A 27,285-nucleotide genomic window follows, 5' to 3' on the forward strand; every position below is an offset into this window, starting at 1 on the left:
GTGCTGCCTAATACACAAGGGAGAGATTTTTGCTTTTCTCCATTTCCATGGGAGAAATAAAACTTCTGTCTTGTCTAGAAGTGCATAAAACATGGCCACACTGTCACCAGATTTTTGGTTAGCTTATCTCTTCCCTGTTAACCATGTATGTAGTATCCCTCTTCCCGTTGTTTTCATGGGGTTTGCCTGCAGTGTTGTGTTCCCCTGGGTCTTAGTGTCATGCCTGTTGGATCGAGGGTGTCGTTTTATGAGGGCTGTTTTCAGCAGTTCCTGCTGCTGCTTCTCAGCTGTGCCAGTGCAGCTGAACGTGCTGCTGCACATTGAACTGGATCAGGGAATTGATCTGGATTAAAGTAGCCAAGGTGGAGAGGAAAGCTGCTTAACCCAGCGATTTGCTCAAAGAAATACTTGAAAAACTACAGTTTAAGAGCACTTTGACTTGATGGCCCTTTGACTAACCACCCCCTGGTATAGAAATCCCTTGTTTAAATGTAGAGTTGCTGCCTCCGCCCTTCAAACCCTCCTCCCGAGCTATTAAACACCAGCGGCCACCTGCTTCAGGCTTAGAGCAGCTGCTGCAGGTTAAGATGTGCTGTGCAGCCGCTCCAGCATGCATGGGACATGATGCTGTTTGGAAGGGATGAGGACCCCCTGGAGTAAAAATGGACATGTGTCAAAGTGTGCAAAATCATCCTTTCATGGAACATCACAGACTGAGACAAAGCTTTGTGCTTTTTTTATCATGATTGCTGGTCTGGTTTCACCCTGAGCCTTATTAATGTTCCAGGATGTTGCTGTGTCACTAAGTGTTGGAAATACAGCATACCTTGATGCTGGCTTGAAATGTTGAAAATGCTTCCCTCTGCCCTTCTCTGTGGGACACATTTAACCTGCCCCATCCCTCCCGAGCTGCTGGAGTGGAGCCCTGTCTGGTGGCTCTGCTCCTGCTCTTCCCCTTGGCTTTCTCATACCCTTCCCTGCCTGATCCGTTCATGTGCTCCCAACTTCATGCTGTCCAGGGTTTAATTTTTGTTTAAGATCTTCGTTCCTTTAATGACAGCGGGAACCGAAGGCTGCTCTCTGTGGGGGCTGTGGTGCGCGGCTGCGCTTGAGGTAATGAGACTTGATGAAAACCTCTTGTTACTGTGGCAAGATTTCTTCCTTCTCTGTGTTTAAGAAGAAGGGGAGGGGGAGGAGGAAAAGAAAAAGTGACAGACCCTGCTGGGTATGTTAATATATTTTTAATGGCTTCCATGTGGCTAGCTGAGGACTTATTTGTCCAGCCTGCGAGGAAAAGGTGGCAGCACGTTATTCTTGTGCACCTTTGAGCTTAGCTGGGAGTTGAAATGGGAGAGAGGGAGGATTGAGTAAAAATTTCACAGAAATCCTGTTGATAAAAATGAAATCTGCTGGAGATGGAGGGGATTGGCAGGGAGAGAAAGATTGGATCCCAGATACTCTCCCCCTCCCCCTCCCCAAATCTTCCCTTTTTTTCTGGAATATTCCACTGTCTGCAATCATCAAGAGAGCTACTGTCTCAGACTATGGTATTTCTACCAGTGGTGAGGAGTGAGATTTTTCTGAAATAATTGCTGTATTTCTGCAGAGAAATATTTTTGAGAAACAAAAGGGTTTACGCTATGGTGGCAGGCTGGGGAAGGGAGGGGGCTGGCGGGGATGCAGGGCGGGTGCTGGGCATTTTCCCCTTCCAGCCTTAATATGCTAGTTAAGCTGCAGGCAGGATGAGCCTGGTGCTCAGAGCCGGCTGCCTGGGGCAGTGAGGGGTATTGCTGCTTTCCTGTTCCAAAGGCATGCAGAGCACTGATGGGACTGAGGGGCAGGCAGGCTGTGGCAGCTGTGGGTTCTGGGGGTCAGGAGCCAGCTGCCTGGGGCAGCGGGTCAGAGCAGAGATGTGCTTGATGGAGCTGGGAGGAGAGCGAGAGCTGCCGGTGAAACATTAATGCTGCAGAGCCCTGGTGAGAGGGGGAGAGAGCCAACAGCGAGGAACCCTGGCACTTGGTGTGCACTGATTAGATGGAAGTGCCAGGGGAGAATGGTGCCCGTGACACACTGGCAGATTGGCTGGAAGGGTTTTAGTATGGTCAGGTATGATGGATTGAGTCCACAGCCAGCCGGCTTCTGGTGCAGGAGAGTTGGGAGAGCACTAACACCTCTCTCTGTCCTTGTATTCTCATTCTTACAAAATCCCAGTCAAAGGAGATGTAACCCTAGGGCAGGAAGGACTGAAAATCAGGTAGACAGCAAACTAGGGTTTTCTCTGCTGCCAGCAACTTGTTGTTCCTCAAGAAACAGCTACTGTGCCAGCTCTGTAGCTCCCCTGTATTCAGTGACAAGCTCATCTCTCAATGTCCACTTACAGGAGTTCTGTCCACCCACTGTTGAACCCAGGTGGCTTGGCGGGCCCTTCTCCAAGTAAAGAAGCCAATACATGTGAGGCATCTCTTGTCAAAGCCATGAAGGCACGCTAGCATCTCTTGAGGCAGGTGCATGGCTGGGGTCACTGCTGGGAAGATGTCAGGAAGCAATTTTCTTGAGTCACTGCCCAGTCCTGGAGTAGCGTGTGTGAATTGGCAGCAGCCCTTGTCTGGCTTCTTGTTTCTGAGAGGCTGGAAAACGTCCCACAGCAGACATGCCTCTTCTTGGTGGCAGCTTCTCTGGGTGTTCCCAAGGCAGCACCCCTACAGGGTCAAAGCTGTATTTTTGGGGGAAAATTAAGAATTTGATGTCTATTTAATTTTGGAGCCAAGAAATCGTGCTAGACTGGCAACTCTTGGGATATCCTTTGTAGCCTGCCCCTGCCAATGTACCAGATTGCTGACTCCCAGCCAAACTGGCCCCTCTGATTTTTAAGTCTCACAAAAACAGTTTGTGGGAGATTTCTCTGAGGATACTGTAAGTTTCTTTGTGTTGCAGAAGACTGGAAGCACATATGGTGAGTTACTGATATCTGTCTGAAAGGACAACAACCTGTTAGTCTGCCCTGACCCAATTGCTTGGCTAATCTGACCATACCCTTATTTAGATTGAAATTAACTTTCAGCTGATTTAGTAAAAATAGGTTTAGTAGCGAAGCAGGCAAATCAGGGATACATTTGCATTCTGCATAAATCTGTCCATAGGAGTGTTTTATGTCATTTTACCCATCCACTTAAAGTGCTTCAGCTTGCCTCTCCTGTGTGCCCCTCTGCAGGCAAGACCTAGTTTTTGATGAGTGTCCACTGCTTTCTTAACCCACTTTTCCAGCTGCGCTGAGGTTACTGATGGCATCATCACTTACCCAGGAGCATGAGTGAATGCAAATTGGCACAAAATAAAAACCAGGGACCCACCAGACTCCCAGCCCTGTAAATCCTGGGTTGTTGAAGTCCTACTTTGCTTGAGTAGCCAACAATAACAGTTGGCTAATATACTGATATATTATTATTTTTACTCAAACCTCTTCCACTGATAGTATGCTTATAAAAAAAGTGGAAGGATTTTGTTTCTGTCCTTGAGCATGCTTTCTAGTGTTAGGTCTAGATTAGTTTTACAGATGACCCAAAGGGAACGTTTGTTCTAAACTAGGCTTGTACCGGTTTATCTCCCCCATTCACCTCATCACAATGGATTTAAAAAATGGTGCTGTCATCAACCCTGATATATCTAAGGCTGCAATAAAGAGTAATGTGTGCTCTGTGTTTTAATTTTTTGGAGGCCTTAGAGAACTGCTACTGAGGTATAATGGATGTTTCTGTGAGCTCTAATAGTTTAATTGTAGGTAAGAGAATTTTGCCTTTCTGCAGCTTAAAATAACTCAATAAATACAAGTCTTGGTATAGACAGTAGCAAAATCAAGTGAAGACCATCCAGAATTTGTGAGCTGAGTAAAATCCCATTCCCTTTTAACAACACAGCTTTCAGTTTCTCACTGTTCAGGAGATATAATTTTCTTGGCCCACCAATTCTCATAGTCTTTCAGTCTAGAAAAATCTTTCATTGCTGAATGGGCAAGATGGGTGAGGTAAAGGAAATGGCAAGAATTTTTGTCTTGACATTTTTATGTTATGTGTTTTAAAAAATACAATTGCCAAACTGCAACAAAAACTAAATCACAAAGTCACATGCACATGTCTATTTTTAAATTTACAGGTGATTGTAAGGTGGTCTCTAACAATCTTTGCCATAGGCCTCTAGCTGTACCATATCCTCTTCTAAGGTGTGTTTCCATAGCCCTGATTTTCTGTAGGTACAAGGCTGTGCAACATGGTCTTCCTGCCTCCTAGTTGTTTACTGAGGACACTGGTTTCCATAAAATGAGGCCACTGGGGAAGGTCTCAGAAGATCATGGAGTGTCTTGCTGGTGTTGCATGCATGTAAAAATTGGGTGTGTTATTTGCTCAGGGGGAAGGAGGGGTGAAAGGCCTCGAATTCCACCATGCAGGAAGGTGCATACACAAGGCTGGGGGAAGGAAGCTGATGGAGGTGCCCATCAGGCTGGTGAGGATGCCCCAGGGAAGTGGCAGTGAGGTTTGTTCATTAATTCGGTAACACTTCACCACGAGCTCACCCCCTTGCCTTTCCTCTCACTTCCTTAGCCCTTCCCCCTCCTTGGGAGTCTGTGTTGGGGGAATTGGGAATTACGGCCTGTGAACTGCACCCAGCCGCTCGTGGTGGCAGTTGTGGCTGCTGCTAAATCAGCCAGCTGAGCACCTGCTGTCTCCTGCTAAGGGAACTGAGCAGCCAGCTATTTGTCGTTAAAGTGACATTGTCAAAATAAAAATCCTGTTTTAACTGCGCTCTTCCTTGCATTTCTGAATAAAGCACTGGATTATTAAATTAAATTTAAGAAATTGTATTGGTCTCCCATTTTTAGCCAGAGGGAATGGCCTTGAGCATCAGGTATGAATTACCTACACACCCTGCAACCACAACTTCATGTGCTGAGGTCGATAAATTGACTTCCATGCAGCTTATTAGGTGGGGCTCTTTCAGATGTGACCTTATTAAAACCTGGAGTCCTCTCTGGATGATGGCAATCCCATGACTGTTTCCTGAAGTATAGGGGAGGGTGTTGTTGCAGTGTCCTTGACAAAATATCTTTCTTCCCCAGAATATCTGCCAAGAGAGGCATGGGCCACTCATTCACTGAGCTTTAGACATTACTGCAGCATGTTGCTGAATGAACGGATTCTTCTGAGGGGCATCAAAGGCAGATACTGGCCTCATGCTAGTGTAAGGGCTAAGGCTCTTCCCTGAATGGGTAGTTGTGTACTACACTTGATTACGTTGTTTTGTTGGTGAGGTTCCTGTTTGTCATTAAAAAAAAAACAACCTAGCTTTCTCAAGCCAGCTGTTATATCATTTCATAACCTCAGACTTTTTCCTTCCCTGTTTCTGACCTATTAGTTCATTTTTGTAGTGCTTCAGAGCTGCTTCCTTGTCTCCTCTTGAACTTCCTACCCCCATTCTTCATGTGCTTGGCCACATACCAGCATTGAAACGCCTGTGTGCTCAGATGGGAGTTTAAAACTACTGTGAGATATTTAATATGTGGAAGATGAGATTGACTTGCCACAGACACACAGGAAGGAGAAAGGAGTGATCCAGCATCCCAGGCTGAGGTGTGCTCTTCTCTCCCCTGCCTCTTAGCCTCCTGAGAAAGTCGAAGGTTTCTGCTAGAGCATCAGGTCTCTGCTCTTGCTTATCTTCAAGTGTTCTTTCCTGGCTCTTTTCATCCTTGCTCAGAGCATCTTGGGTGGCACAAAGTGGAGAACAGGCCTTTGTTCCTGGTACAGGCTCTTTTGTCAGGAGGGAGAGCGGAGCACTGTGGTTTGGGCACTGTCCCTGGCTTTGGCTCCCCTGTTCAGATGCTCTGCTGTCTGCAGAATGGGGCTGCTGCAGCCCCCAGGGCTGGGGGATGTGCCTGCTTACAGACTGCAAAGCGCTCGGCAGCGGGAGAAAGGAAGCCTGTGGATCGACAGCTGCAGAGCTGCCCCTGCCCTGCAGTAGCAAAGTGGAATTGGCACCTTGGGCTTTGCTGGGAAACAAGAGGGCGAGAGCTAATAAAAGATCAGTTTCTAATCTTCTGTTTTGGGGGAAATGCTGAGCAGCAGCAGAAGTGCTGGAGCTGCTGATCTACAGATTGCTGTGGCTTGGCTTAGTCTCGTTTCACATTATAATGATTTTCTATGAGCTTGTGTGTGTGTTTGTGTTAATGAAGGCTTTGGTTCAGTACAAGCTGTTACCACTGGACTACAATTTCTGTTTTTTCTCACAAGTAAGTGAATTTTCTCAGTGTCCTACCTCTCTGTATGCACACACATGCACATGTGCATGCATTTGGGGATTGTTTAGGATGGAAAGTGCAGTGGAAATGTAAAATACTATAATTATGTGCAGTGTTCATTTCTATTTTTGCTCTGCAGTCAGCTTGGCAAGGGGAACTCTGTGTCTGGGCAGTCTCATATCTGATCTGATCTATTTGTCTGTGCTTTTTTGCATTGTGGTTTACAGCCCTGCAATTGAAACCTTTAAGATTACCTAAAGATGAAATGAGAGTGTTCTTCCACTGAGATTTGTAAAGGCCATTTCTTCTAGTGCAAAATAATGGGCCTAAATGAGTTGACAGTGCTCCTTTTAAATCCAGCACTGGGTTCCTGAGGGGGCGGGGGCGAGGACGTAATGTATAGGTCTTACAGGAATAAAGGCAGTGTTTTGTGCTCCCCTGCGGCTCTGCAGCAGTAGCTCACTGACTGACCCTATTAGCAGAGCTGTGCTGTCAGCGCGGGCCGGTCTGCTGTGTGCACGGGGAGCTGAGCTCAACAAATAGCACTGACTTAGGGGTTCCCACAGGGCTACGGCAGAGGCTGCCACACGGGGCAAGGAGGGGATGCTCCCTCATAGCTCAGTTGTAAAAAAATCACTGAGTCTCTCCTCCTCTCTGGTTCATTTGAAGGTGCAGCTGTGGGAGTGACAGGTCTGAGGAGTTCCAGTGCAGGCAGTGCCTTGCAGCGCTGTAGAAGAGCAGGTGGGGGTACCAGAGGGGTGCATTTCTCTCTGAGCCACAGCTGAGCCCATGCGCCAGCGTTGCTCTTGAAGAAGCTGCAAGGAGTACTGGAAACTCTTACGGACGAGAGGTAGAGACGAGGTCTTGATCAATTGATTGTTAAAGATCCCACTCCACGTCTCACGAGATGGGGGGACAGTAACCTCAGTGTCCTGGCCAAATTCCAGTTCATTACTTTCTGCCTGTCTAAAATTTCCCCTTTCCCTCCCCCTGCTGTTTATCCTGGAGAAGTTATCATTTGCTTCCTTTCCTAATGACTCACGGGTAATGCTGCTGGCACACAACTGATGCTTTATTTCATCCTGGTGATGAGGGAGTGATCCCTGTGGTTTGGGGTCTTTGGGCTGGAAGAGGTGCTATGGAAACACAAAGATGTTTGGAGTGTACGCATATATACAAAGGCGCTGTTGGCTACTGTTCCCTTCAGCTGCCGTTTCGGAACAGGTAAACAGGTTTTCCAGCTGCATCTTCCAGCTGAATCCAAATCACAAACGTGTGTGCGACTTCAGCATGTGTGTGTGTGTGTGTGCGCAAGCCTGTGTCTTCCCCCCCTCCCCTTTCGTCTTGGAACAAGAAGAATGTGTCAAGCCCTCTGGCTGCAATCCAGGACTCTCCGTGGAACTATAAATCGACCCGTCAGGGAGGGGGAAAGAGATTAACGTTGGCCGTCTTCATTAGTGAGTCCCCAGAGGAAACCGGGTCTGCCATGAGCCGTGAATGAGACCAGCTGAGAGAGGAGGGGGAGAGCTTGCGGTTTTTATCACTGCCTCCAGAGACCCTGGAGGAGTGGAGGAAAAGAGTGTGATAGGGATGGGAGGATGTAAAATGAAGGAAGCTGGAGCTTTCCAGCACATTGCTCGCTCCCTCATTGGCGGGCAGGTAGCTGTTTGCTGCTCCTCCGCGCCAATCCCTGACCTGTGAGCCCATGTGTGTGGCTGGAGTACTTGGCATGCTAATTGGGAGCAGAGAGGAGCGAGCCCAGTGGCAGTGCAATGCCCTGCCATGCTAAACAAGTGCCAGTAATTGCATTCAAGGTACTTTCATTATGTCAGATTTTTCACAGAACCAGAAAAGTGCATTTATCACGAGCAGCATAATTCTTCCTGGGCATTGCTTTGGGGGGTGTGTGTGCTTAATTCCCTGCCCCCTCTGCCTCACAGAAAGATGAAAGTAAATTTTGCCTTTTTTAATTCTCAGTTGCACACAGATTTTTATATTTTAAATAGCTTCTTTGAGCTTCAAACAACAATCTCTTTCTTCCTTCGTAGTGTTTATTGTGTATGTTTTCACCGCAGGCTCATACAAACACATGCATGCACTAATGCACACGTGTGCTAATTGTTGTTTTTCCAGGCTGACAGAGGATATGGAGGCTGCAACTGCAGCTGGTAACGTTTCGGGATCCATCCCTTGTAAAGTCCCTGAGAGCCTGGATTCTGGTGATGCTCCTACCAGTAAAATCTGGTTTAAGCTGGTAGTTGTCTTCCCCCCCCCCGCTTCTTGCAGTGAGTGACGCAGGCTCAACAGCTCCAGATAGTGATGCTCTTTTTTCACCGAGCAGGCATCACACGTCGTGGCAACACCAGCTATGCATGCACACTGTGCTACCAGGGTGCCTAGCTGTGACCTGAGGGGACCAGGGAGAGGGAGGCTTCCTGTCGGTGCCCATGTGGTCTGTGTCACCTCTGCAGCATGACAAGGGAACCAATTAGTGTCAGTTGTGGTGGCAGTTCTTACTGATGGGGACACAGACCTGGCTAAGATGTGAACTGAGACATCATACATCTTCTCGCTCTGCCTCCCTGTGGGTCTCTGGGGTGGGGAAGTCACACTTGGGAGCAAGGGAGCTCCTGGGAAACACAGCCAGTGCCTGCAGCCACTCCAGTTTCTGGAGGTGCAAGTGACCTTTGCAGTTGATTGGAGTTACCAATCTGCATGGTAGAAATCTCTGCTAAAACTTACTGTTCTCTTCTCCCTGTCCTCTCACTGTTGTCTTTTTGTTCTCTTGCTGTTTTCCCCTTAGACATCTGACTGCCCTCAATACCAGCACAGGTTCCCTTGTTTGCTTTATCTTGATACCCAGTCCTTTGTAAAATATGGTGCAAGGCTTACCTTTTGCTTTCACATGTGCCACCAGAGCTTAGACACCTTTGGTGTGGAATTTGTCAGCTTCTTGAAACTGCTTTTTAACTAGCCTTTGCAACACAACTGTGACTTGTACTTCTAGTCAGTTAGCATTTACTAAGTTAACTGGTCCTCCTTGGTAATAAGTAATGCCATGTTTCTGATATTGATAGATTTTTTTAAAAATATTTTTTTAGGATCAACCCATAGCCTACAGTCCCTAGCTTCAGGTGTTCACAGGCAGAACTGGACAAACAGACAATGGTTCAAATAGCAATGTGGACAGGAGAGCTGAAAGCTGGAGCAGAGGAGCTGCTGTTTACACGAAAGTAGAGCACTCCTGGTGCTAAAAATTGGTATTTCAGGTGAGTCAGTCCCAGACTTTGTCTAAAAGCCAGGAATCCTGCTGCTTCCTAGTTCCCTTTTACAGCTCTCACTGTTCCCAGCTGAGGAGCACACACTGATGTTTTGCCATACCTTGGAAGGAGAAGAAATAAATGATGATGAGTAGAAGGGTAACTGCACTGTGGTGTGTCGTAACACACCACCAGCTACGGTGTTGCTAATGATCAAGCTGATGGATGAGTTCTTTACTCCATGGTCTGGAGGGAAGAAGCCACCTTTGCTGACACCCACCTCTGAGCAGTGTGAGGGCTCTGCATCAAGAATAGTATGTCACCTGCAGGAGCAAAATCCTGCTTTTCCTTGTGCAGCTGGATGCCCTTTGGAAAGCTCCGGTTCAAGCCTGATCCTCCTTAGCTTGTGGTATGGCCTGAGGTGTTTCAATCTGCTGCCAGCTGAGATAGAGGTCTCTGCTCCTGTGGGACCTCTGTCCTGGTGGAAGAGTGGAGGAGGCACAAGGGGAATGCAGCCTGCTGTGGGGAAAAAGTGCTGCAGTAGATTAAAGCAGCTGCTGAGGGACTCCTCCAGTGAAGCTTGAAATCAGATTGTTTGACAGACATCGTGTTAGAAGCACCTGGCTGGTTCTGTTTGCCCCACAGCTCCCTACCTCAGAGAGAAAACAAGGATTTTCACTGCTCCAGAATTGCTTCAGTCTTTCCTCCTCTCTTCCTTTGCTATGCCCCAGAGGGTAGATTGCCTGCCTGCAGTGAGCCACGGGTGTCTGCTGGAGGTGGAGGGTGGTAGAAGGGTTTGGGAACCCCTCACCCCAATGGCATCCCCTTGTCTGAGAGATGGAGAGCTTATGGAAACATGGGTTGGTTTAGTGTGATTTTATTTTTTTCCCAGCTCTGATTTTTGTTCTGCCTCATTTGCATATTGTGTTTTTTTTTTTTCCAAGCCTCTGCATCTCCTTTTTGCTTTTTTTTTTTTAAATTATCTTCTCTCTGCTAAAGATTGCTCCCTAACTCTCAAATGTCCCTCCCCCGCCTCACTCCCCCCCCATCCCCCCCTGCATTTTTCTTTCATCCTTTGTTCTTGATTGCTTGTGCCCGGGAGCAAAGAAAGGAAAAGGAAAGGATACCATCTTTCTGTGAAATACAGGAGAGAGAAATAGGCAGGCAGGCAAAGTTGTCAGCCTGACAGAGTGAGATTGAATCCATCTCAGGAGCACATTGCACACCTTGAACACAGGATTGACCTTCTCCATTATGCTTGCCATGCCATGTCATGTGGCTCTGGTCCTGCTAGCCCTGGATGGGACTGCCCTGCAGAAATGTTGCTGTTGGCATCTGCTGCCCCAGAGGGTAAAAACCTGCCTGCTGTGTCTGTGCTGGTTGCTAACAGGGTCCCGTGCATGGTCTGCTCCTGCTCCTGGTCCTGCTGTGACTCTGCCGTGTCTTTCTCGTGCAGGAGTGTAGGGGTAATCATCTGAAATGTGTGTGCACGCTGGCTGATGCATCACATCTTCTCTCTCCTTCCATCTCCTCTCCCCCTGCATCAGCAGCGCTGCCATAATCTCTCAAAATCAACAGGCCATTACAGTCTGATGTAACTCAATGAGTACTCTGAGACAGAAATCCTGCAGTGTACTTAAAAACCCTAATGCAGAAACACAGCACTGTCTTGCATTCTCCTTCCACCTCGTTTCCTGATTTCCAATGTAAAATGAGCATTGTTTCTATGTCTGCACATAGGGTTTTTTAGCAAAGCTAGGCTTCAACCAGTTTTTTATTCCCTTTCAGCTCTCAGAATCTCAAATATAGAGTCTGATCTTCCCCCTCCTCCAAACTTCTCAATTTTTCATTACCTTTTAGGAGCAATGACTTCCAGCTTGTGCCTTGGGAGAGTGGAGGTCACAGAGGTCTCACAGAGGCCCTCAGTTTCACCTGCCTTTGCTTGTCTGGCGTGTCCCTCAGCAGCGGAACGTGCACTTTTGTTGATCAGACCCCATGGATGGGCTGTTCAGATAAAGATGGGCCATGCTGGGTTTTGCACAGCAGAAGTGTCATTCCCTAGAAGAGCTTTAATGTTAAATGTAGCCTTATATTTCAATCCTCCTTCTTAGTCCCCTCCCCTGAGTTTTTGATGTAAGCCACATTTCTGCCCTAGAGAAATCTTGATCTTTAATCCTTATTGGGGAGGGGCATCTACTTTGGTGATATTTGTAGGTTATTCCTTGTAGGAATTCAAGTTATTCCTGTTTCTTGTAGGACTCTTATGCATCTGAGACCTAAGTTGCAGGCTGATGCAGTGGGGTAGCACAAACTTCAATGTCAAATATCACAGAGATGGATTTGTCATTATTTCGGTTACATAAGATAAACATAAAAGATGGATGAAAATGAATGAGGTGTTGGCAGGATAGACCATGTCTACTGTCAGTGGTTCTTCCAAGCCTCTTACTGTGACATCTTGCTGGGTCATCATTGCGTGGGTGTCATGGCTCATGGTTTGCTCCATGGTTTGCTTTATGCCCATGGTGAAGTGCCAGAGGCACTGCCCCACTGTTGGACCACTGACCCATTCAGTCTGATAGCCTGCCTTGGGCACTGGAGCTGGCTGCGATGCCAGAGCTCACACCAGGTGTCCTTGGAAAGTGAAGAACTACTCCAATGTGGGTAATTTGGAGCAATGATCCTAAGAGAGAAGCTGCTTCTTATGCCTCTGTCAGTTGGCTTTCATACACTTGGAAATGTGAGGGTCTGCACTAGTTTAAAACTGATTTTGTGCCTGATACCACTGTGGATATTTTTGTTGTCTTTGCAAAAGTGTAATTGAATTAAGATACTGGCCAGCCTGTCTTCTGGACTGTCAAAGGAACTCCTTGTACTTCTATCCTGTGGCTGCAGAGACTGCAATTTGGCAAGACCTCCTCCTCCTGGGTGGTGCCTGCATCTAAGAAATTCACTTGTCCTCCATGTCCAAGTATCCAGAGAGCCTCCTGCCAGAACTGCAGGCGCTGGAGACAAAAATGCAGGATCCCTCTGTTCATACTTACCCCATCCATCCAGCTAATGTGCTTTACAGCTTATCATCTACTGGTTCCAATCAAAGCATTACAGCTGCTCGAGCAGCTTGAGCTTCCCTTTTCCTTTACTTTCTCTTCACACCATACCTTGCACTCCTTTGGAGACAGCAGCTTATTTTCTGGCTTGCTATAAGATCTCTTTTCTGGTACAAAAAGCTCCTGTACAGCTGTGTGACTTTGGAAGGCACTTGCTGACCATTTTGTCAGTTCTCTCTCATGTGTCTCATTTTATCTGAAAACACTCCTTTCTCCCTCTCTTTGCTCCTCTTAGTGTTTCTCTTCTCCTTGCATTGTAGACATGAGCACTTGAGCCAGTTGGGGATATTGATTAAATGTGGGGTTTTTTCTCTTTTGGAAAGTGTTAGTTTAAACACTAGTAAGTGTCTGTCTAAGATGCAGCATTTCATACAAGTTTCAGAGGGAAAGGAATGTGGTGTTGTCTGGCTGCCCAGAATATCCCCTAGCCTGCCAGCACAAAGGCTTTCCTCTGAGCTAGAGCAAAGCCTTTGCTCCTGGATGGGATAGGGGTGGTGGGCAGAGAGGTTTCTTCATAGCTCTTTTATGAAACAGATCCTGCCTCCCAGTGACACCCAGAGACAGCAGGTGGGGAAATGGCTTTGGAAACTGGCTTTCTCACCAGCAGCCAGGATCCTGCAGTGAGGATGTCGAGAAGAAGCTTCTCCATGAGACTCCTTCATGCTGTTCTGTGAGGAGTGGGAAGAGAAGCTTGGTTTGTGCTTTGTTTCCTTAAAGCTTTGAAAAGGTGTGTCACCTGCTGCAGTGTAATTAAGGCATTCTTATGTCTGTTTGACTTTGAAAGCTGGTTTGTTGTAAGTTGTTCCTGGAAAATGCCTTCAAAAAAAGATGTTGGAAGGTGAAAGGGCAGGATTGGGTGTCAAGTTATGAACCAGGTACTTATTGTTATGATGCACTGAACAGTTGTTTCTCAAGCTGCAGGTTTGTATTGAGTGGTCCTGGCAGTGGTGTGGCTGCAGTATCATTTAGAACATGTGCAGTTCAGGAAAGGGGAGAAGATAGGCCATCCCACTGGAGGGAAGGTGGATGAGGACTCAACTTGCTGTGGTTCAAACCAAGCCTGTATCTGCTGATGGTGTTGTTTAGCTTCTCTGCACCTCCAGAAGAGGATGTGCTGGAGAGCTTCCCCTTGTAAGCTCTGGCTGTGGGCATCTGATGAGGAAGGCAGGAATTAGGCTTGAACCTTCTGACTGAGCTGGGGGAAGGGAACAAGATGGAAGAACCTGAATGAAAGCAGGCTTGCACTTACTCGGTGCTGTTCACCATTTGGAGTTGAAATCTATGGGCCGGAGATGGAGCAATATTGGCATTTGGCTTGCAGGGGTCAGGTTGTTGATGAGGGCATGGCTTTGTGATAGGCTGGTGTAGAGAGAGATCAGCACAGTTACCGAATGGAACGGTCCCAGTTGTCTCCCGCATTCCTTGTTACTGCTGCGAGTATGCTGTGGTAAAGTAGCCAAGTAAAGACAACGTTTTTCAGCCAGATCTAGTCAGGGAATGTGCTGGGGGAAGAGAGGCAGGAGGGGCTTCTTTACCCCCTCAGCAGAAGAAGCAGAATAAGACTTGGATTGTCTTGACGTGTTATCTGACAACTTGTTTTCAGCTCAATTAGCTAACTCGTCTGCTTCCTGCCGTTGCCCTCTCCTGTTATCCCCATTTAATAGTACTTCCCAGCTTTATGAGGGTGTGATAAGGCTATTGCAGGCTGAGAAGTGATCCGATGAAACGCGTGTATGTGTATACATGTGCGAGAGGGAGAGAGAACTAAGAATAATTTCTGCTGTCAAAACCTCTGCGGGGCAAGAAACGGCATTGGCAAGGGGTGCTGACAGGTGGGAACGGGATGCCTTGGCACGGTCAGGTCCGTGCAGAGCTTTCCAACCCTGCCGGCCCCTTGTGCTGTGCTGACTGTGCGTGACTCAGCCGAGCACTCGCCTCGGTGGCATTTCGCAGTTCGTCTGTAACACAATAGCACTGGAGCGCTGCCGCCCATCAATTCTGAAACTAAAGGGGGTGGCAGCAATGGGCAGAAACCTATTGATTGCTCTGTAAATCAGAAGGCTAAAGGAAAAAGCCCGATTCCCAGGAAAATTGCAGGTCTCTCACCTGCTGCAGGCAGAAGAGTCTTTCTGCCACCTCTTCTGGGCATGTGCAATATTAATGCTTAACTCTCTAGTGTACAGGGACCATTGATAGTCGCGAGTCTAAGATCAGTGTTAGTTCTTTCCATGTTCTCTGCAGGCAAATGATGGGATTTCAGCAGGGCTGGATTAGTTCAGATAATGGTGCTAGAGGGCTCACCCTTGCTTATAAAGGAATCCTAAAGAGAAATGGGATAAGTGAACTATTGGAGCTCGTGTGAGCTGGTGTAGGAGAGACAGAACTTGATGCCTCTGCTTTTTTGATTGATGCCTGTTTTTGCAGCTGAAAACAAAGATCTGTGACATAAAATTATCCCTCTTGCTTTTGCCAGCAGTGGGTTGTGCCCCAGAGATGCCTGTCTTTGGGAATGGTAAACCAGAGAATTTAGCTGGTGTCGTGTCTGTGAAAGGAAACAGCTCCAGGAAGAGTAAAGGTGTTGCTCAGAGGTGGGATGTGACTGGGTTAATGTGGGACAGAGACAAATGTCAATGCCAGGGCAGAAGAATGCATGCAGTGAAGTTAGAGATTTGGGGGAGATGATGAATTGCTGGGCAGAAGATGGACAGATGGAAAGAGATTTTGGAAGAGGTCCCAAAATTGCCCCATTTAGTACATTTGGGAGAGTCATCGTTCTGCTCATCAGGCATATGTTTTGGGCATGGGCCAGGGGAGTTTTCAACAGAATCAAAATCACAATCTCAGCTTTCTTTTCTTTAAAAAAACCCCAAAAAACAAAACACAAAACAAAACAAAACAAAAAAAAAACAACCAAAAACCTGGGTGGGAAAAGAAAGAAAGGAAACAAAAACCCCGTCAACCAAAAAAAAATCATGAGACCAGACTCATTATTTTGGGGTCATTCATTGAGAAGCTTTTTAGAAAGAAATAAAAATCTGTTTACTGTTAATATCTCTTAGTTTCTTATGCAAGTATAAACAGGAGTTTCACACAGATCCAGGACAGATGTAGAGGTAACTTGGGAGAAGTGGAATGACAGGAAATTATGTTGGTCACAACTGAAATGTTCAGCACAACCGAAGCACTTGAGCTAGTGAACCTTTTTTACAGCACATGTTGCCCCTGTGCCACAGACTGTTAATTTTCTCTTACCCGGAGCAGATGGAGAAAACCTCTGGGGATGGAATTTTTCTCTTGTGACTGGAGAAAAGTCTCTGTGCACTCTGGAGAGAGAAGAGTCACAGCTCTTGCTTTCCTTTGTCTGGGCTAGCAGGAAAGCTCCATGAGGATCATGGCTATACTGGATCCATGTTTGCTTAAGGTGCTGAGGGATGCTGAGGTCAGACAAGCTTCCTCTGCTGCAGTGGGGAACTGCTATAATAACTGCTCTTTCTGCTGTTATGGGCCACACAAGGATGAGATATTTATTAGGCTAATGAGCAAATTATAATTCAAAGCTTTAGGATGAACAAAAAAAGAAATGTGTGTTAGCTCCCAACTGGTAATGGTTGTAGGATCAGAGTCACAGAATTCTTGAATTTCTAAGTTTTCCCAAGTGACCAGTGCTTGGATGAGATGCAGCTATATATGAGTATGTGGTTATATTCTTAAAGGTAGAAATGAATGTATGCATCATGGTCATAATACAGAAAATGGGGAAAAAAGCAACCGTGCCTCATTTCCTGCCTTTTTTAATGTCAATTCCCATTCATAACACACAAAGAAAGGGATATTTTTGTTTCTTAGAGAGATATTTTTCTTCTCCATACTAGAAGAAAATGCAGAAATCTTTGGTCATGGATTTAAATGCAACTGAGTTTGGTTTGTGGTGCAGGGGTCTAAGTGTGCATTAGGACATGACCTGCCTAGTGTACCTGTTTTGTATCACCTCTGTACACAGAGAGGAGGTTTTGTGTAGATTGTATTGACCTGCTATGCAAAGGCAGTTTTGGATTGCAGTTTATCTGGGCTGGATTCAAATCCTCAAGGAGAAATACTCTTTAATCATTCAAGCTGGATGCTGCCCGAGTTTTGGAATCTTGCAAATATGTTGGCATTTATGTAATAAACACAAACTTTAAGAGTGTTTCTTTTCCTTGAGGAACTCTTGACTTCATAAGTTTTTATTGTGAGCTGGTTGTTAGGGCTGAGAATTTGCCACTGACTCCCTCTCCCCACCCCAAAACAAACAAATAAATAGAACCATATGTAGTTGACTTCATCCTCCAAACAGGCTCTTTGGCTACTTCCCTATGAAATCAGCAGGGTTTTTTTCCTTCAAGTTTTGAGACATGCCAGACCAGTGAGGCTGTGGGGAGAAGGAAGATGTTAGCCCTAGTGATGACTCTTAAGTCAGCTGTCAGCTCAGTGCGAAGTATCAGTCATTTTCCCATTGCTAAAGTCACTGCAACGTGTTTTTCTTGCCTTGTTCCCAGTGTGAAATGAGTTACTGTAGCAAAAGGGTTTTAAAGACATTCTTTGTTGTTTGGGTTGAGGTTTTTTTTTTGGTGGTTGTTGGGTTGGTTTTTTTTTTTTTTTTGGGTCCAAAATAGAAACATTTAATCATCTTTTTAATCATAGCTTCAATGTACAGCCAAACAACATTTTTTTTTCCCCCGGTGGCTGTTTTTGGTTTAGGCTTGACATAAATCTATTTCAATTGGTCAGTGCTGTGATCCAGTTCAGACTATGAAGTGGCCCAGGTACACATCAGCCTGATTCTGCATTTTATTCCGTGCAATACTACTGACTTGCCATGTGGCCTTTGCTCAGTCACTTGTAAATTTATCTTCTATTTCCATTATCTTTGAAATCAGAGTAGCTCCTGCTTGTTTAATATAGCTGATATTGGTAGAAGAATCTTAATATTAGAGAAGAGGGAACACACCTGGTGACCTAGAAGAATTAGCATGAAGAGCATGAAGGGGCAGAAAGGGAGCAGTGACAGAAAAAAGGGGAAGTTTAGACTGAGAGGTACTGGCAGGAGGCCAGTGTTGAGCTGCAGGAATGGGAAGAATTATTCAAAAAGTGAGAGGAAAGGAGATGCTGCAGATCAAAGAAGGAAAGGAAGTGGAGCGCAAATGAAAGCAGTGATTTGGAGAAAGGTGGGTTAAGTCAAGGAGTTGGAAGAAAGCAAAGGGATGGAATAAGGAAAAGGGTTTGTTCAGTTCACTTAGCTTTGTAGATTATCTGATTTGTACTTTTCAGACATTACCCTTATGCTTCTAAACTTAGGACAAAATGTGGCTTGGATTTTTTTTTAAAGCATCTGAATCTAGATTATCACATTAAACAATTTGGAGTAGGAAGATCTCTAAAGTTTGCTCTTCGAGGTCACAATGGTGTCTGATAGCACCCTCCTTTCCCTAGAAAATAAGGGAGGATTAGGTTTTATTTTCCTCAAACTGTTGTGTCAATAGCTTGGCACAGTCCCCTGCCAATTTGTCCTGCTGGCTTTCAAATTATTGTCCTGTGTTGTAGAAGACAACTTCTAACATGTAAAGCATTTAAAACATCAACAAAAAGTAGCTACAGAAAGTTTGTTGTCTGAGGATTTTTTGTCTTCCTTTCCTGTTTAGAGCATAATGTGCTTGATTTAAAACTGTGCCCAATAAAGCCTTTAGCTTTGTTTGATTGTTCTCAGTGGTGGTTGTTCCCTGTTCCCTGCTGCCAAGTCTGTGTGTGAGGAAGGGCTGGTGAGGAGAAGGGATGCAGCAGGGATGGTTTGTGATGACTTGTTTTGGGAAATAAGAGCAGGATGGCCCATGCAGGGTTGAAACGGGGGTGGGGGGCTGGGGAGTGCTGCTGTTCCTATTGTTCTGCCAGACTGCATGATTCAGCCACAAAGCAGCTGGTTCTCAAAATTGATGTTTAAAACTCCCCATTTTAAAAAATACTGGTTTAAAATATAATGAAGCACAATAAAAAACATTAAGACTGATACTTTGAAACTACCTGAAGGCAGATGGATTACTTGAAAATTCTCACAGTAAAAATATTTCTATTTTTCTCTCAATGAAACAGTATGTTAAATTGTAACCTTAGGTCTCGAATAAGCTTCTGCAGTGACTAATTAGGCAGTGGAAAAGCAGAGAAATCACCTCACCTCTGACCGCAGCACTAGTTAAGAAAGTTGTGGAAAATATAGGCAACCACTGCAATCCTGAATTTTAAGAAGAGGTGGAGATGGAGCAGCTGCCTGCCCCAGGGCTCTGGTAGGTGCTGCATTGAGTAGCAGCGCCCATAACCACTCCTGCTAAGATTAATAAGGAGGAGAAACTTGTTCCTTAATGCACAATCGTCACTCATGGGAGCCAGGGGAGGCTTGCTGGGCATCCTGGTGTGGCACATCGCCACTGGCACAGGATGGGGCAGGTGCCCTGCCCTGTCAGTGGCATTGGAGGACACAGGGGACTGTGGTGTCCTGGGTGGGGTGGACCAAAGGCGCTGCCAGATGTAGCAGCTCCTGTGTTAAGCTTTTATCTCCTCCTTCACTGTGGGCTCATCTCCTTCAGATGGTGACAGCACTGTGACATCTTGCAGGAGCCACAATGTTTCCTTGAAAGTTGAGACAGCAGGGGAAGAAGTGGGGAAAAACCTTGTGGTTTTTTTCAAATCTTGTTTAGGCTTTTGTTTGCCTGTTTTCTTTCCCTCAGGAGAGTGCCCAGCTCTCTGTTTCAGGCTGGTTTTCGCCTTTGAGAAATTCCTATGAAACAATCAGACGATTTGAAGGTGTGTGAGATGCTTCTGTATTTTGAGTCCTAATCACTTAGGTGAAAAAGAATAAGTAAATTATATATTGAACTGCTAACTGGTGCTGAGGCCTGGTGGTTTCCATGGCAACAGGGCTGGAAATAGCTGCCTGTGACGTCACCAGCAGGCACAGGTAGATCCGAATCCTGTCGTTGCTGTTTCCTCCTGAAGAAGTGAGTGTGGCAGGCACAAACACCTTGACATTGCAATTAACATATGCAGATATCCCTGCCACCCCAGTGGTGCCTGTTCATCACCAGGGTACACTGAGTTCACTGCGGGCACAGAAGTATCTGGGCCCTCTTGCAGGTACTGAGGGGGACCAGATCCCCCCACCCCACACCTCTCTGCATTGGCCACACTGGGGTGCAGAGCCGTGGCGTGAGACTTTTCAGCCCCATGCCCAGGTCGGGGGGCTCAGGTGTTCTCCTCCAGTGGCTGGTGATGCCCCACTTACCCAAGCTGCTCCTCTAATTCATCCTACAGCTGCAGTATTGCATGTGAGAGGGAGAGATTTCTAAACAGCTCGGACACCATTTCTTCTTTTTGGAGATGGATAGAAAACCCGGTAGGTTTAGGTTTGGTTGTTTTTGTTTGGTTTGGGTTTTTTTGGTAATTTGGTTGATGTAGGTTTTGATTTTGCTGTTTTCTGGACGATTTGGTTTTATTTTCCCTTTTTCTTTTATCTTTGAGACACCAGGAATGTAAACTCTGATCTTTTCTGGCATTGCTGAAGGACAAGTGGGAGGTGTAAATGAATCTATGAATGTGAATGTTTAAAATGTTAATTAAAGGGGTGAATGTGGTGAATCTTTAACAAAGGCCTTTTCTACTTAAAATATTAATTACTTGTTGAAGTAAATACATCTTAAGCAAAACAAACAACCAGTCTGATTCAGCAGAGTTATTTGATTATCCTGGCAGAGTCAAGAATGGAGGTTCTGCTTGAAGCCTCTTTCACTGCACTGTAGGTACAGGAGCGTCACAGTCCTGGTCCTGTGATGGGGACTGACCCACTCTGGAGCCTGGTTAGACACAGGCAAGGTGGATGTGAAGAGTAAGTTGCAGTTTAGCTGTGGAATTAAATATCCTTTAGCCAGCAGCAACCCCCCTCACCCACTAATCTGATTACCTAGCTCCACGCATGATCAAAATCCAGTGGATGTGATACTTCCTTCCATGTGTTTTCTGGTGTTTGTGTTCAATTTCATTTTAGCTGTCCTGAGTGATTGCATTTCCAATGTTTTCCTGAGAAGACAAGGCCATATGTCTCCTGTTAAGGTGATCTGTCCTCTTTTCCCCATGCAGCAGCAGTCAGGTTGTGTTGAATGCTCAGGTGGCACTGAATGATCCTCCTCTTTTTAGTTTGTGCTTCTCAGAGCTTTGCAGGCAGTTCGGGTCCCAGCTCATTGGCCGTTGCTTAGCGAGATCTCCTCTTTAGTCTTTGTGTTTGTAAATAATTTCTGCTTCTTGATAATGCACTTGTTGCTCTTCTGCAACCTTCTATTTTGTCATGAGGTTTTTTTGAGCAGGTTTAGCCCAGAGTTAAATACCAGCTTTCTGGTATGGTTGGAACCAAAATAATTTCAGGATTGTTGGCTCTAATACAGTAAGCACATGCAGCAAGTGCAGCTATTTGCTTCCAGCAGTGCCCACCTGTACACAGGAGTGGCTCTGTCACAAGAGTCTTCTCCAAGAGATTGCATGCTGCATCCCCTGTGCCTGTGCCACTGCAATGGCTCTGAGTACCAAATGCTGGTGGTTCGGGTGTGGTGGCTGGTTCTCTCAGAAAGGGTCTCGCATTGTCTCTTCCCATTGGTAAAAACAGATGTCCTCTGGACCATGGTTTACATGTAGATGTAAATGCTTATCTGTCACGCAAGCATAAAAACATGCAGAGTTTATAAGGAGAAAAATGACACAGGGCAATGCACAGGCAGTTTTACTGGGTGCTGTGGCTTGCAGAGTGTTGTTTGTAGATAGGGCACTGCACCGACTGCCTATTATGCTTCACAGGCCGTCAGTGACCTGTGGACCACAGTTTAGGTGATGCTGTTCTAGGGTCTTATCTATACTAGAAAAAGGAAGACAAATGATGCATAGTTTATCGTTTAGTTGTAAAGCTAAATGGCATTGTGGAAGGGTTTAGGGTGTTCTTTAATGTCAGGAGCTGATTCTTGCATGTGCTGCAGCTGTGTTTCTGCTGCCAGAGGTAAAATAACTGTCCTGATTTCATCAGTGTAGATGCAGATAAATGTAGTTGGAGCTACAGAAGACTCCTGCCTTTATAATGTAATTCTTTTCGGAAGCATCTCCAAGTGTTACTAGCTCCTTTTTTCTTGCCTTAATTGACTGTAAGCCATTCACATTATTATGGCTTCCAAGGGGTTTTTTCTTCCAGCTTGGTTTTTAGATAGTGCCCCAAGAAATGAATAGATATGACTATGAGAAATATGAAGATCTCCAAACCTTACTGACAGAAGGAAAAACTTACAAGGCATTTCCACTACTGCTGTCTTGAGTTAGCTGTGCTACCACTAGTGATGAGGCAGAGGAGTTTGAGATCACCTGTGGCTTGTTAGAGGCAACATCAGAATTTAGAACTGAACACCTAGTGCTCAAGGCTTTTAAACAGTCATGAGAACCTGGTCTTTGTTTAGACACCTTAGTCTTAGCTGAGCATTTAGAAGATGCTTGTCCTACTTAGACATGCAGTGACTATGTATGATATGCCTGAAGGACTACAATTAGCATTTATGTCTTAAGGTACCTGTTACTATTAACACTTGTAGTGCTCCTCACGGTTTCTAACACCTTCTGTCTTTTATGCATGTGTCTTTCAGGAAGTGAAACCTTGGGACAAAAATCAGCGCACTTTTGTCATGTAGCCATATTGACAGGACAAGAAAGAATGGCACTGCTCAGTGTTCCCATCAGAGTAGTTAGCAAATGCATCTGTCAGGAAGGATTTAGTGATGGGTGTTAAGATAATGAGCCACAGGGAGGTAGGCTATGACTTTTCACTCTTTGCCATCTCTACTTTTCTCCTAGTTCACAAGGTCTTCAGAAAAAGGAAAAGCTGTTACTATTGCTGATTGCTCAACTCTTCCAGAGTTGTTGATCTCTGCAGATGCTGTGTGTAATACCCGTGCAGTGGTATTGCTTGGGAAGGGTGAAAGCCAAGAAGATGGGGGTTTATTGTCTTTAAACCTGAGGCTTGCTCAGGTTTTGGTGGCTGCAGTCTCCAAAATTAGATTGTTTGTGTTTGGATTTAGGATATCCTCAATTGGGCCTACTGGGGAGAAACTGCTGTTAATGCACCCTAAAGTGACCACTTTGTCTTTCCTCTGCCACAGAGCGGATGGAAGGGGAAACAGAACCTCATGCAGGGCTCAGGAGTGAGGGGTGGGTGGGAGATGATCTTCAGGGAATCAGTCTGGTGGCTGGAAGGAGTTGGGCCTCATTTAAAATGGCTGCTGCCGCATTCAAGGGGCCATTTTAAGTGCCTGTTATCCTACTCTTGCTTAGGGCTGTAATTTGAATGAATGTGAAGCCAACAGAAATGTTAGATTCCAATACAAATCTGTTCTGATTTGGGGATTCATCTGGGTCCCAACAATGTGTAAAGTACTGCGGAATGAGAGGTGATACATTGTGGAAATGCAAGATATGAATTTTATATTTATTACTGACTTGGCAGGGTGCTTTTCACATCACCATTCTGGTACAATTTTGATTAGATTTTTTATGCTGAGCATCAGAGAAACACTGCTTGTGTGTACGTAATTCTCTTTCCCTATTGTGCATCCCTTTTCTGATAAGGAGGACTGTGTGCTGATGACACAGGGTTGACAGTCATTGCACTGTAACTATACAGTTCAGATAATGCCAGTAAAAACTTCCTCTGCAGTGTGGAGGATGTGTGTTGACACGGAGCAGAGTGCCACTCACAGTGGGAGAACAGGTAAGTTTCTGTCTTGCCCAACTGACCTCTGCAAAAATTTGTAAGGGTGATGGTAGCTTCTGTCATCTTGCTGGGTATGGCAGAACCTGTTCAATGGTCCTCAGTCCATGTGTTGATCTCATTTATCATTAATTCTTGTCTTGTAATGGATTTTGTTTACTCCCAGCATGTTCTGACTCTGAACTGGCATTGAAAGCAGGTAAAATTCATCTGCAGATGGAGTGCTGTCTGTTCTCTCACAGATATTCATTTGCTTTAGATGGGAAAGCATCAGCATGGGAAATACCCTTTTCTGTAGACTACCTTACAGAGTTAGAGTTCTGGGGCAGAGGTAAATCTGATGTGTATATTTATATTTAGTTATTTATGCAACTCTTCTCCTTTGTATAGAGCTTTTTACAAGCACTGGTGCATGTATTTCACCTTGCTTTGTGTCAAAAGTAGTAGCGTCCCCATTTTATAGCTTAATAAAGAACTGTGTTGTGTGGTTTGAGATGGTGCAGAAAGTCTGCATTAAAACTGGGAACTAAACCCAGGCTTCTCAGATTCTTGGTTCAGTGTCCACTACTCAGGAAGAATGAGGAAAAAGGCAGGATGATTTTTGTGCTTATTTAAAGATATATTTACATATTTTTGTGTTGAATTGGCCTGTGGAGATGAACAGCTTCATTTTTCATTAGGATAATTGTCTTGAGAAGGGGTTTAGAAGGACAGAAATGTAGGGGGTTTTTGCATCTTCACTGCAAACTGCATTGCAATTGTACTGCAGGAATGCATGGCTTGTGGCATTTGGTGGAATCAAGATTTGACACCGTGTGATAATGGCAGAGCAAAACATATGAACAGACGATGGCCAGCAAGTTAATTTACCTCATTAAGATTATAAATTATCACCTGGGCTATAGTAGTTTGACTCTGTGATCTTTCTTCATTGCAGTAAGTACTAAAACGTTTGCCTAGACTATCAGGAGGTTGCTTGAGTCAGTGTTACTGTGACTCAGCTGGCAAATGGTAACTTGTTAATTGTGGTAATTCAGTTGTTATTTCTGTGTTGGTAGCTCTTGAACTGATTCTGGTGGGTAACCATTGTCAATGGGTGGCAAGTGAAAGGAAAAGCCTGGGATTTACCTGGATGTAATCGCTGTTCTCTGGATAGTCTGGATAGAAGTAGATCTGCTTGTAGAGCTGATGGCAAAAAGAAACGGGAAAAGTTTTGTCTGTGTCTATGTCACCGACCTACTGAAATAAATATGTCACCCTCATCTGAGCTGTGAATTTTTGTATTCAGAGTTTTGGCAGCAAATGGACAAAGCTGAAGGTGGTGTTATATAGGTTAGTATTTTATTCCCTATCCTCCCACAGTTGGAAGACTGACTCTTTGTAGAAAAGGTGGCTTCCCTTTGTTGAGAACCAAGCTGGGCTTTTGGGTAGCCACGCATCAGTCCACAGCTCCACGTTATCCAACAGTGATGTGTGAAGTCAGGTGGCTTCAGCCTATGTGAAATGAACTTGTGATTTGTGCCCAGCCCTTGAGCTGCAGATCTTCTCCCCAAGGCCTGAAACCTTAAAATAGCCCACATTCAGAGTCTGCCTCTCCAGGAGGAAACCTTGCTTTCAGTGTGAAACCACTGGGCACTTACGCAAGGAAGTTGGCATGCAGTACGCTGGGGTGTGAGTTTATGGGTCCCCCGCTGTTCTTGCCTCTTCTGTGTGGGCATTTTTCATATGCAGTTAAGAGCTGAGCTGCTTCTTCCTCCGGCAGCGTTGAGTAAGAGTGGCTACAGCGTGAGTTGGTGTGCAGTGCCCAGTGTGCCGTCTGCTCGGAGCCCAGCTTATCGCTCCCTTCCCAGGGTGAACAAGCCCTCGGGAAATGTTTGGATTTTACAGGAGGCCGTGCAGGATCAGAGCAGCAGCGAGGTGATGGGGTGGGACTGTGGAACTGTGGGACCAGCAGGGATGCACGTGCCATACCAGACACAGCTGGGACGTGTCAGGCTTAAGTGTGCCCCGGTCAAGGCAGGAACAGCGGTGATGGAAGTGGAGAGTGCCTGTGTGGGGATGGGGACATCGTTCTGCAGAGCCAGAAGCCAGGGGAGCCTCCGGATCACGCTGGGGGCAGGTCGTACGGGTGGGACCTTGCCTCTCCCCAGCCTTTGCCCCACGCTGGCCTTGGCAGAGCCCTCGGGGAGGCCGACGGTGCTCGGCGGAGGAAGGAGGGGAGCAAAAGCTTCCCGCGGTGGAGCAGGAGCTGGCATCTGAGCAGCCTCACCTCTGCCCCAGCGGCTCTCACCGGCCCTTCCTGGCTGCCTGCCGCCTCTCTCCAGCTGCCAGCCCCCCGCCCGCTGGCAGGCAGCGCATCCCCTGCCGGGGCTGGGAGCAGGGAGGAGAGGGCTGGGCTGCTGGGAGGACCAGCTCCCCCGGGCCCCGGCTCCAGCCCAGCAGAGCGGCGGGCTGCTCCCCGGCTCCCCGTGTCAAGCGCGTGTTTGAGCTTGTGCTAGTCTCCTGGACACCTTCCCGGTGAGTTTTCCAGAGAATGACTACAGATGAAATGCAATTAGACACAGATGGAGGGGGGTGGGGGAGGGGTGGGAGATGAGCCGAGTTTGAAAATGGGGGGAGGGGAACGATTGATTGCGAGGCCGTGAGGCAGGACCGGCATGTGCGGGAGAGATGAGTGCGAGGATCAGAGGTCCCCGCTGGGAATCGCTCGCTGGGCTGGGGCCGGGAACCTGAGGAGGTCTCTGTGCTCTCAGCTGCTGCTGCCGCCGCTGTTGTGGTTGTTGGAGAGCCAGAGGGAAGCAGCAGGCGTGTCTCAGGGATGATTAATCATGTATGGCAGCAGTGAGGAAGGAGGACGCGGTGTGCACACGGAGACCAGCACCTCCCCTAGCCCTGCGCGCCTTTGGCTCGCTGACAGCGATCTCTTCTGCTCGGAAAACCAGTCCCAGAGGAGGGCAGCCAGAGGGGGACCGTGTTTCGCCTGAGCCAAGAGACCGCTCCTTACCCACCCCATCCTCCGGGAACTTTAAGACTTGAGAAACTTAAATCTCCTGGGTCTGGAGAAGAATGAAAAATAATATGAAAGCAGGGAGTTGAACTAGTCCAGGTGGGAGGAGAGACAGACCTGACTGAAGGTTTAATTAGTGAGGAGAATGGAAAAAATAAAAGTAGGTTTGGCAACAGCAGGCTGCAAGTGCTTCCCAGTTGGAGAGGTGGGGACAGGGCATAGACCAGTCCAGATTGTTGTTGCAGGTCTCTGCCTCAGGACTTGTCAGCCACCTCTCCTTCCACACCCTGGCAATACCTGAAGGGGAAAAAACCCCACCAAATAAAAACAAAATTTGGCTTTCTTTTGGGGAAACCATTTGGGGAAAGCATTTGGTTTTAAATCTCCAGGATCTGACTTTTATTGCTGTAAAGAAAAGATTAAGAAATAGGAACCTGCCTTTTTTTTCCCTGTGTATGTGTGTATATGGGATTTTTTGCAAGGTCAGAGCCCCACACCAGGTGAGAATATCAAAAACTTCCAGAGAAGGAGACAGGGCCAAACCAGGACCACTGACAGGCCTACAACTTTTTACCAGGCTCCCCAGTCCAATGGTGCTTACCTACAGTGGTCTGCACACACACCTTCCCTTTTTAATTTCCCCTGCAAGTAGGGGAAAGTGTCCCCTTTTCTCTACATCCCTCATCAAAGATAAGGCAGTATTCTTCCCTATAATTTATAGTCCCTTTAACCTTAAAGACGCCCCTTTCACAGTCTGTAACACTTCTTTTTGAGAGCTTTGCGCTGAAGGAAGGTGTTTGATTGTA

General features: G+C 46.3%; 1 protein-coding gene across 2 annotated transcripts in view; it reads left to right on the top strand.

Moving 5' to 3' along the window:
• TCF20 (transcription factor 20) overlaps window positions 1–27,285 on the top strand; it is a 130,553-nt gene that overhangs the window by 18,587 nt on the left and 84,681 nt on the right. The window lies entirely within an intron of this gene.

The sequence above is a fragment of the Zonotrichia leucophrys genome, chromosome 1A, assembly GCF_028769735.1.
Source record: "Zonotrichia leucophrys gambelii isolate GWCS_2022_RI chromosome 1A, RI_Zleu_2.0, whole genome shotgun sequence".
In the NCBI taxonomy this organism is placed as follows: Eukaryota; Metazoa; Chordata; class Aves; order Passeriformes; family Passerellidae; genus Zonotrichia; species Zonotrichia leucophrys.